The sequence below is a fragment of the Sander lucioperca genome, chromosome 5, assembly GCF_008315115.2.
Source record: "Sander lucioperca isolate FBNREF2018 chromosome 5, SLUC_FBN_1.2, whole genome shotgun sequence".
Classification (NCBI taxonomy): domain Eukaryota; kingdom Metazoa; phylum Chordata; class Actinopteri; order Perciformes; family Percidae; genus Sander; species Sander lucioperca.
Window position 1 is genome coordinate 24,325,469 of NC_050177.1, and position 11,763 is coordinate 24,337,231.

General features: G+C 42.0%; 1 pseudogene; it reads left to right on the top strand.

The window, feature by feature from the left end:
• Window positions 1-2,861: 2,861 nt before the first annotated feature.
• Window positions 2,862-8,585, top strand: LOC116048324 (annotated as a pseudogene).
• Window positions 8,586-11,763: the final 3,178 nt, after the last annotated feature.

The window sequence follows — 11,763 nt, forward strand, 5'->3', positions numbered from 1 at the left end:
CGGTTGAATTTCTGGCGGCACTGGAGCAATCCTGGAAGTGGAATGTCGTGGATATAGACTAAGTTGGACACAAATCTAACCAGCATGCAGTGGGCGGCGCAGGCCTGGCTCATCTCGAACAAGTCTAGTTATCAAGACAGGTGACCGGAAGTAAATGTGTCAAAATAAAAGCGTGGGAAGGAGCAGGAGTTAAACTCCTGCTAAATTAAACTCCGTCTCCCTCCACAATGGAAATTATGGATGCACCAAACAGATGCACTAAATCATCACCTCACTTTTTTATGAAGAAAGCCAAATTTACTAAGAAGATTAGAGCTCAGTGCTAAAATCACTTTTGGTCCATAATAGGCAATGTAGAGATACATTTCGAGGCAGCTCCTCTGGCCTAACTCTTTAAATCAACTGAAATCTAAGTGTGTAATCTTATTTACAATTAAATACAATTTATTTACAATTATTATTGTCATTGCCAGTGTCCTGTTTTATGCTGTGGTGTGCTGGGGAGGCAGCATTAAGAAGAGAGACGTTGGGCGACTGAACAGGCTGGTAAGGAAAGCTGGCTCTGTTGTTGGCATCGAGCTGGAGTCGCTCACAGCAACTGCAGAGAAACGGACCATGAATAGGATGCTGGCAATCATGGACAATGACCGCCACCAACTACACAGCACATTCATTAAACAGAGGAGCATGTTCAGTGGCAGACTTCTGTCACTGTCATGCTCAACAGACAGGTTGAGGAGGTCCTTTGTCCCCAGGGACATCCAACTCTTCAATACCACACAAAGGGGGAGGGGAGAAATGGACTTTTCAGCATGAGCCTGTCTCTCTCAGCCCCTACCATTATATCACTTTGTCTGCTGTACACCTGACCTGGCTATATTAGCCTTCCTACACAATCTGGACTGTGGTCATAACATCTACATCTTATAACTTATTCCATGTTATATATTGTTCTGTTAATATTTAATAATAAGCTATTGCACTGTTAAATCCCTGCACTGTTCACTTTTGCACTACCACCAGGGCTTAATTTGAGCTGGAACACGGCGGAACATGTTCCGGCACCTCCGACATTGGATCCGGAACCTTTTTTATTGGATCCAGCACCTCCTGTGTCACTATGAAAAATGAATCACCTAAATGAAAAAAAATGTATTACTGTTTGTGTAGTGTTCAATGTTGTTATCTGTCTTGTTAGTCTTTATTCCCCATTGAAGTTCCACAAAAATCTTATGTTTGCATTTTTGATACGTTTTGAGGTACATTTTCAGGGTAAAACCAAAGAATTTCTAATAATCTCCGTAGACGGGCTTTGGTAAGACAGAGGGGGGAGAGGGATGGAGGGAGGGGAGACAGAGGGGGGAGAGGGACGGTGGGAGGAGAGACAGAGGGGGGAGAGGGACGGTGGGAGGGGAGACACTTCAAGTGACACATGCGCTTGTGCTGGTTGAGATTGCTGTTAGCCTCGTTTCACTCAGGGGAAAAATGTCAAAAAGACAACAAAGTTTGCTTAACTTTTTCAAATACGCTGGCCAGTCAGATCCCAAACAAGCAAAAATTGTTTCCGCCGATCAAGAATGTGGAGACGTTACATTTCGTACCCATGCAGTGCATGTTCTGAAATTAAAATAAACATTGCCCTGATGTACAACAGAGCGTTGTTTAGGTTTTTTTAGTCAGAGAATCTACGTAGGTGGTGTAATTTTTTTGTTGTTCCGTTACCTCCAACCCCCGTTTTGAGTCGCTGGATCCACCCCCCCTCTGCGCTCCAGGACCTCCCACTTTACAAATTAAGCACTGACTACCACCATTGCACACACTCTACGTTAGCTCCTTATCATGATAATTTCATCATATGGTCAGTCTATACCAGACCTTTGTAATCACTTCACAAATTGTTAACTATTTAAATTTCTGTGAGTGATGTTTATGTATGTGAGATATATGTGTGTTTGTGTGTTGTTTGTGTTATGTTTGTATAAGCTACTGGATGTCTAAAATTCACCTCGGATGAATAAAGTATCAATCTATCTATCTATCTATCTATCTATCTATCTATCTATCTATCTATCTATATGTCTATTTATCTATCTATCTATTTCCACACCAATTTCTACACCAGCTTTTGAGGCACCACGTGCCTTAACTGCAAATATTTTTTCGATCTATGAAACAGGAATCTTACTTGCACTGATACATGCTATCACTCTGCTACAGATGGCTAGCTAAATATGTTTTCTGCCTGATAGCAGCAGAGGGCTGCATTTCATTTGGGATGTTTCCAGAGCACTGACCAGTTAACCTTTCTGCTCTTCAGTAGGACACAGAACCATATGACATGTTAATGTTTTATACCCCCAAACACTTTAATGAACATGTCTACCTAAATTAATGGAGACTAATTGGACTGCTTTTTACTTCTTCAAAGGAAACCTGTGCAGTCATTAATATGCAAAAGAGGTATTTAAAAATCATGACTTCACACCTTCTGTCTGTTCACATATCATATCTGACAACACTAAGCTAGAACCAAGGCAGGTTATGGTGATTTCCTATTCTGCCACAATAGCATCTATTGGACTTATAATCATTCACAAAGTGAATGCAATGGAACGCAAAATTAAATTTGAACTACGTCTGAATTTTAAATTAAATGCATCTCTGGTATCCACCTAAAAAACATAGTTAGATAGTGATTCATTGTAACAGTGTAAATTGTGAAACTAACACAAGTGAATTAATAAATACCTTAAAATACTTTGCACAACAGTGGTGAATTCTATCCCTGGAGAGCATGAGTACAGAAAGGCAGTGGTCTTTTCTGTACTCATGCTCTCCAGGGAGTCAGTGGAAAAACCTGCGTTAGTTTCTGGCCCTGCAGACATGGAGGGGTTCAGAGAAAAGCTTTTCTGCTGCAGGTGGGTGCACCACAGGGTTCCCCTGGCCCACAGAGAGGAACTGTACCACATCCTGAAGATGACAGGGCCTCTGGTAAGGACTGGCACTGTTTACACATCATGCTCTGTCTGTCAGGAGCTGTGTGAGGTTAAGATGTAATAATTTGATTTATAGACCAGAATATTAATAAGAGTGGTTGTTTTGAAATGACAGGAAAAATCATTGTGTCTGAGTTTTAGAAGCAGAAATCAGTTAACTTGAAGCAGTGCTTGCCAGGTTTCAAAGAGTGTCTTAACAGTGGCTGCAACCTTACAAAGTGATAACAGTGTGATAGCTCATTTGCAGAGAGAGCCATTATAATTAATTGTAACTTGTGTTTACTGTAATTTACAATGTATCATCTGTTCGCTGGTCGCTGTATCAACTGCACAATTGTCCATGTTTGTCTTTCTAGCTGCTCTCTCGAATCCTCAATTATCTGCTTCCATTTGTGGTTACAATGTTCTGTGGGCGTCTGGGAAATGAAGTTATGGCTGACTATGGATTAGCTTCTGCTGTAAGTGGTCATCTTTATGCTCCACAGACTTATGGAGGTTAGCATAAGGAAATGGCAGGAGATGTTATTTCAAGGAAGAAATCAGAATCAGAATCAGAATCAGAAAGGGCTTTATTGCCAAGTACGTTGCACATACGAGGAATTTGTCATGGTGTTGTTGGAGCATGTCACACATACAAATATAAGAAGGATAAAAAGAATATAAACAATATAAGTATAAACATATACACACAGTATGTATTAATAACGATAAAATAAAATTAAATAAATAGTAAAATAAGTTAAACAGTAGTAAAAAGGAACGCTACAGCAGAGTAGGTACAGAGTAGGTACAGAGTAGGTACAGTAGGTACAGAGTATTTACAGTGGGGTGTGGAGAGAGTCATTCCGGGCCTTGTTAATAAGGCTAGTGGCGGAGGGGAAAAAACTGTTTATGTGGCGTGAGGTTTTGGTCCTGATGGACCTCAGCCTCCTGCCAGAGGGGAGTGTCTCAAAGAGCTTGTGTCCGGGGTGGGAGGGGTCAGCCACAATCTTTCCAGCACGCTTCAGAGTCCTGGTGGCGTATAGGTCCTGGAGCGGCGGCAGATTGCAGCCAATCACCTTCTCAGCTGACCGAATGACACGCTGCAGCCTGCCCTTGTCCTTGGCAGTGGCAGCAGCGTACCAGATGGTGATGGAGGATGTGAGGATGGACTCAATGATGGCTGTGTAGAAGTGCACCATCATTGTCTTTGGCAGGTTGAATTCAGCTGTCGCAGGAAGTACATCCTCTGTTGTGCTTTCTTGACGAGGGAGCTGATGTTCAGCTCCCACTTGAGGTCCTGGGAGATGGTAGTTCCCAGGAAGCGGAAAGACTCCACAGTGTCAATTGTGGAGTCACAGAGGGTGATGGGGGCAGGTGGGGCTGGGTTCTTCCTGAAGTCCACAACCATCTCCACTGTCTTTAGAGCGTTGAGCTCTAGATTGTTTTGCTTGCACCAGGTCACCAGGTGGTCAGCCTCCCACCTGTAGGCGGACTCGTCTCCATCAGAGATGAGTCCGATGAGGGAGGTGTCGTCTGCAAACTTCAGAAGCTTGACGGACTGGTGACTGGAGGTGCAGCTGTTGGTGTTAATTAATTAACAAATAAATTATAAATAATAAATTATTACAACTATAAACTCTGCAAGATAGCTATTACAATTGTCTCACAAGCCTGACAAATTAAGGAATGTAAAGAACATTTACTCGCATGAGTCATAGAAATATTGCTTACATCAGAGTCCCAAAGTGCACGTCAGACTCATTCGAATATGTTTCATTTTCATTCCAGTTCATAAATATTATCACTGCAGCTACAGGATGTGGTCGGGCACTGGCATGCGATACTTTAGTGTGTCAGGTTTGCCTTTTTTGCTCAATTTCACTGACTCCAGATCCCAACTGTTCATTACACCCTTTTTTTTAAATGATTAACATGGTCTGTGCTGTTGTGCAGACATTGGTGGTAAGAACCTGCTGCGGGTGGGAGTGATCCTTCAGCGGGGCATCATCATCCTGCTGTTGTTGTCTGTCCTGCTGGGCTCTGCTCATTAATGCCCAGGCCGTCCTGTTATGTCTGGGCCAGGACCCTGAGGTGGCCAGGTAACTAACAGTACCAAACTCACATCTAGAACTCAGAGCCTCTGTGATTTTCAGTCAGAACTCGAGACATCATCCTCTCAACTGTAGCAAACACCTCTGCATTAAAATCTGGTGCCCACAGATACACTAAGCAGAATAGGCCTACATCACACTTCCTGCTTCCGGAAGGCAGAGTAGGGAATCAGAACTTCCGGTCCCTTTCTCCATAAGGATTTAGATGATCAGCCATAATGTCTAAACCATCCGAAGTAGACTGACCCCGAGCTACGTGGTTGTGAAACGAAAGTTTCTGCTCCTGTAGAAGCTAGAAGTCTGTATGAAATCAACCTTGTTTTAAGAAAACCATGTTTTATCCGCGATTTTATGGAGAAAAACTACACTACGCACAATCCTAAGCGTAACAGCAATGTCTTTCAAAATGTTTTTTACTTTGAGAGTGTTTATTTACAATCCCAACCACATCGTCGTAGGTGACTTCAGGCAGGTAGCGGAGAGACTTGGTCCAGCAGTATCTATTGGGCTCCGCCATTGTATAAAGCTAACCAGAAGAGCCGTATCCCCACTCAGAGATGTTCTTCCGGTCTTCAATTGTTGCGTGACATAGGCCTATAATCTGTATTCCAAATATTGATCAAATGGATTGGATGTAGCCTCACACCACTTCTTCAGGGTTGCAAAGTCCATATACAACAATTTCCTCATCATTTCTCCTGAAAGGCAAACATTTCTTGCAATGAATACGTTTTTGTGTGGCAGTGGAAATAAATGAACTTTAAGTATGATATTGAACAGTGTATATTACCTAAAACTATAATTTCCTTGGATCTCAATACGACTTCTTGATTTCAGAATAGCCCAGCTGTATATGACAGCTTTCCTTCCTGCTGTACTAGTGAGTTGTGTTTTTTCTCTCACCTTTATGAGCAAATCTGAGACATTTTCTGTGATGAATAGAGAAACTGCTATCCCTTAATTTTTTGTCTATTTAAAAAAAAATGTTTGTCTTTCAGACAATGTTTCTACATCAGCTCCAAGTGTCTTATCAGCAGAACCAGGTGCACTAATGTCCTGTGCACAGTTCTTTTATTTCAGAAAATCAACACGTCTTAATTAATGTAATTGCTGAGGGGAAAAGTATACTTGGTACTCAACGCATACCCGGTGTTTGTGTACTCAGGGTGTAATACTGCCACAGATGTACACTGCTGCCATGGCAAACATAGCAAACGTGATGACGAACTACATCTTTCTTTACTGGCTGGATCTGGCTGTTAGGTAAGTGTACTTACACTGTTTCTGATCCTGATTAAAACTATATCACACACTGATATATCAACATGTCTGTGTGCATGTCTTACAGTGGATCTGCAGCAGCCAACACTCTGTCTCAGATTTACATCTGCACTTTTCTGTTTGCTTACATTTGGTGGAAGAAGCTTCATGTAAAAACATGGGGAGGTGAGGGGTTTAATATTCATGGTTATTCTATGCTTTCATGTATCACTCTGCTCAGCCTCCATTCTTTAGACTACATAAATAAGTTTCTCTCTCCCCCTGCAGGCTGGTCTGTAGAATCACAGCAGGATCGGGGTTCCTACATGAAACTGGCCATTCCCAGTAAATTAGTGATATGTTTCGAATGGTGGGTTTATGAGTTTGGTGGATTCTTTGCAGGTAATCCAACTATATTTTCATAATGAAAAAATGAAAAAAACATGCTGTGATGATGGTGGCTTTCATAACATACATGTCAGAGAGTTATATTCTCACTTAAAATGTCTTCTCTGAACATGTCTCAGATTTATGAGTTCAAAAATACCTTTCACAAATAAAAGTTGTGGTTTATCTTTTGAACACTCTTATTTTGTCTATTATACTTCTGATTCCTGAATGTATTTTTTAATCATTCTTTGCAAAATGATGATTCTATAGTTCCCTCTTGGTATTCAAGCTGCAGCATGTGCCCGAGTGGGTCATGCTCTCGGTGCAGGAGACACTGCCAAGGCGATCCTCACCAGCAAGATGTCATTAGCGCTTGCAGGTCAGTTATATACATGTTCTGTTGTTTTAGCTTATATTAATATATCAACATTTGATTTCTTCAAAATGTTCACAGCCCCTCTCTTCCAGGTAGCATTGCAGTTGTTGAAGGTACTGTGCTTGGCGCTACTAAATCAGACTGGCTTCATCTTCACCTCTGATGTGTGAGTCTCTACAGCTGCATTCACATAACTGTACATTGTACACAATCACAATCCTTATTATCATTTCAGGAACATCTAAGGTCTGGTCTCCTATTTGATGAATGCTTACTGTTTCATTCAGTTCTTTAATGCTCTTGTGGTGAGTCTAACAGCCAGTAAAATGTATTTGCAGTTTGATGCCAAAATCAAGTCTTAAAAGTCAAATATGAAATATGTTTTTCCCCATCCTAGTTTGTGTCCATGGGCATCTTCTTGGGCACGGGCCAACAGAAGATACCAGCTGTGGCCAGTTTCATTGGATAGTACTGCATAGGACTTTCACTGAGCGTTACTTTAATGTTTGTTGCAAAACTGAGAGTTTTGGGTAATTATATAAAGTGACAATGTTTTGTTATTTTTTAAAGACAAATAAATGGCTGTAGAGGAAGAGCAGGTTATTGTTATTATAAGTGAAGCCTGCTATGCCTTTGACAGACTATTTTGTCTTTTCTCCACAGGTTTGTGGCTGGGACTGCTAATTTCTGTCTTCTTACAATCCATTTTCTACATCATTGTCATCTTTAATCTCAACTGGAAGAGAATAACAGAGGAGGTACGCTGCTAGCTAATCCGACGGGATCATGCAAGGCTTCAGCTGTTCAGATATAACGGCAGAATTTGTTTTATTTCTACAGCATCAGCTGCTGAGACAAATCTGACACATTTCAAAAGCTATTTCTTATATGTATGAATAAGAAGACATTGACAGTTGGGTTTTTGTATCTGCTTGTTTGCAGGCTGTGAAACGAGCTCAGGTAAAGACACCAACGACATTATTAAGCGCAGTTGCCCTGTCAGACAACCTGACAGAAAGTGGCCTGTTATTCTTTACACTTACAACCTAAATGGCTTTTCATTTTACACTGTTGTCAATGGACTTTTCTATGTTGTTTTCTGTGCAATCATTTCCAGTGGACATTTGAGTTCAAGAAACCAATTATCTGACAACTTTCCTTCTAGGTTTTACCGTGCTTGTTCTCCATATCACTCAACAAAATAAAGTAATATAATACTTTTCCCTCCAAGTCAGTTGAAGGCTACGTGTCTGTGAGAGCTGAGCGCCATGATGGGAAGATGGAGAAACAGCGGGGACATGTTGTCCAGCAGCTGAAGGGTTGTCGTCTCTCCACTACCCAGCTGATCCTCAGGCGAGGCCTCACTATGTTTGCAGCAGTTGCACTTCTGGCTGTGGGAGCAAGTGTGCACCTCCTTGTGCCCTTGCCAGAAACCCTGCCTTCAGAGGCCAACTTTACTTTGGACTGGATCAATACATGTCATTAAAATCTCATTAAAAACACTGACTTTTTGATCAATCCCCTCTGTTTTTCTTTCTGATCTGCACGTTATCGACCTGTAATGCAGCTCTGCATGATAATTCAATTCAATTCAATTTTATTTATAGTATCAAATCATAACTAGAACTGCAAGCAGTTATGACGGGGCCCAAGCCACCCACGCCAGTTGCCCCCGACGCCCGGGGGAACGCGCGAAAGCGGAACCCGAAGCCAGGCGGCGGGGAGGCAAACGTCGCTAAACATCGAGAGGCGCGAGCCGCAACGTCTGCGGTTCGCCGCTGTTGGAAACGTAGTGGTCAACAGTTCACCTCCACGCATATACGGACTACCTTTAAGAATTCTCTACAATAAACAAACTTCTTAACCCCCCTGACCGCAGGAGACAGCAGAGAAAAATGAGAGAGTGACCGAGAGGGTGGAGGGGGGAGGCAGGTGTGGTGGTTGAAGGAGCAGGGGAGGTGGTCAAGTTGTTGCAAATGGCGTCATAGGCGCTGATTTATGTTTTCCTCCGTGGGTGCTTCGTGGGAAATTAAGAATCAATGCCACCAACATAACCAATCACACTATGACAGACTCTCCACTTAGCACCAACTGGAATGCAATGTTTAATTGCACAGTATCGGCGCCTATGAATGGTGTTGATTTTGGATTGAAAAAGTGAGAGAAAAGAGTTGCATTTGTCCACTGTGAAGGTTGTAGCAACTTTGTCAAGTGGGTTAAGTAGTTTGTTTATTGGAAAACACCAGGGGAGCACACAAAAGCAAAAACCAAAACCAAAACGGTAGGAGGCAAACCTCAGTAAATATTGAGAAGTGTGAGCTGCAAGGTCTGTGGTACATTTCCATTGCAAATATCCCATTAACATTGAGTAAAAGGGCCAAAACTCGTCTACGTCAATTATAGCACCCCCTAATAACCCGATCTTCGCCATATTTGGTACAGAGCCTCAGAGCGGCATGCCGAACGAGCACTACAAGTTTCATGTTGATTGCATTTACTGTGGCAGAGATATTGCAATTGCAAATTCCCCATTCAAAAGCATTGAGTTATTGGCCAAAACAAATAAACGTTGCTTATAGCGCCCCCTAAAGGCCAATCTTCGCCAAATTTGGTACAGAGCATCGTAGTGGGATGTTGAACAAAGATCTCAAGTTATTTGCTGATAACATTTAATTTGGCCGAGATATGATATGATATGTGTATGGTAGCTAGCTAGGTATATTTGTTTGGTCGTCAAATGCGCATACTTTAATGTAGCAGAATTCCTTGGGCAACTTTTGGTCAGGTCCATCTGGAGATGCTACGTACCAGGTTTCGTGCTGATCCGTCACACGGCCTAGGACGAGTTCGAAAAAGTTGGTTTTGCACATTGCGCAATATTGTGAAAAAACCTTTAAGCAGAAATGGGCGTGGCCTATATCTTGTCATTGAGCTTGATTCAAGGAAGAAGTGGATGTAAGTTATTTTAATGTGCGATGTGTAATGTGGGAGTTGAAGGCAAAAAAACATTATAGCGCCACCTAGTGGTCCACATGTGTAATTTTTGGTAGGTGTGGTCCTTGACCCATTGTCTATCTACCCTGTAAATTTAAAGTTGTTCACGTTAGTGTAAGTAGTAAATGTAGACGTGGGTCTCATAGGCCACGCCCACTTTGACCCCTCAGTACCCCACTCTAGGGTTGGCCTCAGGAGTGGACCTAGATGGTACCCATCAAATTTTGTAAAAATCAGATTAGCGGTTCATGAGATATAAACTTTTTGTACTTGTAGCGCCCCCTAGTGGCCAATTTTTGTAAAACGGGTGAGTGACCTTCAGAGGGTCATAAAATAAACAATAAACAAACTTCTTAGTTTGTTTATTGTAGAAAACTAGAGGAGCACGCGAAAGCAAAAACCAAAAAGTAATGGTAGGAGGTAAATATCAGTAAATATTGAGAAGTGTGAGCTGAAAGGTCTGTGGTACAATCCCATTGCAAATATGTCATTAACAGTGATTGAGTTAAAGTGCCCAAACATGTCTATGTTGATTATAGCGCCCCCTAATGGCCGATCTTCGCCAAATTTGGTACAGAGCACAGCATGCCAAACATGGATCACAAGTTACGTTTCAATAGCAATTACTATGGCAGAGAAATTGCAATCATAAATGTCCCATTTGCATGCATTGAGTTATTGGCCAAAACACAAACGTTGATTATGGCGCCCCCTAATGGCCGAGCTTCGCCAAATTAGGTACAGAGCCTCAGAGCGGCATGCCAAACCAGCACCACAAGTTTCGTGGTGATTGCTTTTACCGTGGCAGAGATATCGCATATGCAAATTTCCCATTTAAATGCATTGAGTTATTGGCCAAAACAAATAAACGTTGCTTATAGCGCCCCCTAAAAGCCAATCTTCGCCAAATTTGATACAGAGCATGAGAGTGGCATGATGAACAATGACACCGAGTTCCTTGCTGATAACATTTAATTTGGCCGAGATATGATATGATACGTGTGTGCTAGCTAGCTATGAAAATGTGTTTGGTCGTCAAATGCGCATACTTTAACGTAGCAAAATTCCTTGAGTAACTTTTGGTCAGGTCCATCTGGAGATGCTACCTACCAGGTTTCGAGCTGATCCGTCGCACGGCCTAGGACAAGTTCGAAAAAGTTGGTTTTGCGCATTGCGCAATATTGCGAAAAAGATTTTAAGCAAAAATGGGCGTGGCCTATATCATGTGATTCAGCTTGATTCAACGAACATGTGGATGTATGGGTTTCTAATGTGGGATGTGTAATGTGGGAGTTAAAGGCAACAAAAACATTATAGCGCCACCTAGTGGTCCACATGTGTAATTTTTGGTAGGTGTGGTCCATGACCCATTGTCTATCTACCCTGTAAATTTAAAGTTGTTCACATTAGTGTAAGTGGTGAATCTAGACTTGGGTCCCATTGGCCACGCCCACTTTGACCCCTCAGTACGCAACTCTAGACATGGCCTCAGGAGTGTCCCTAGATGGTACCCATCAAATTTTCGTAAAACGCGTGGGTGACCTTCAGAGGATCATGTCAAACAAGAATCTAAAGTTTGGCATTGATGGAATTTATTTTGGCCGAGATATGGCAAAGTTGGTGTTTTCATAGTTAGCTACACAAATTTGTTTGT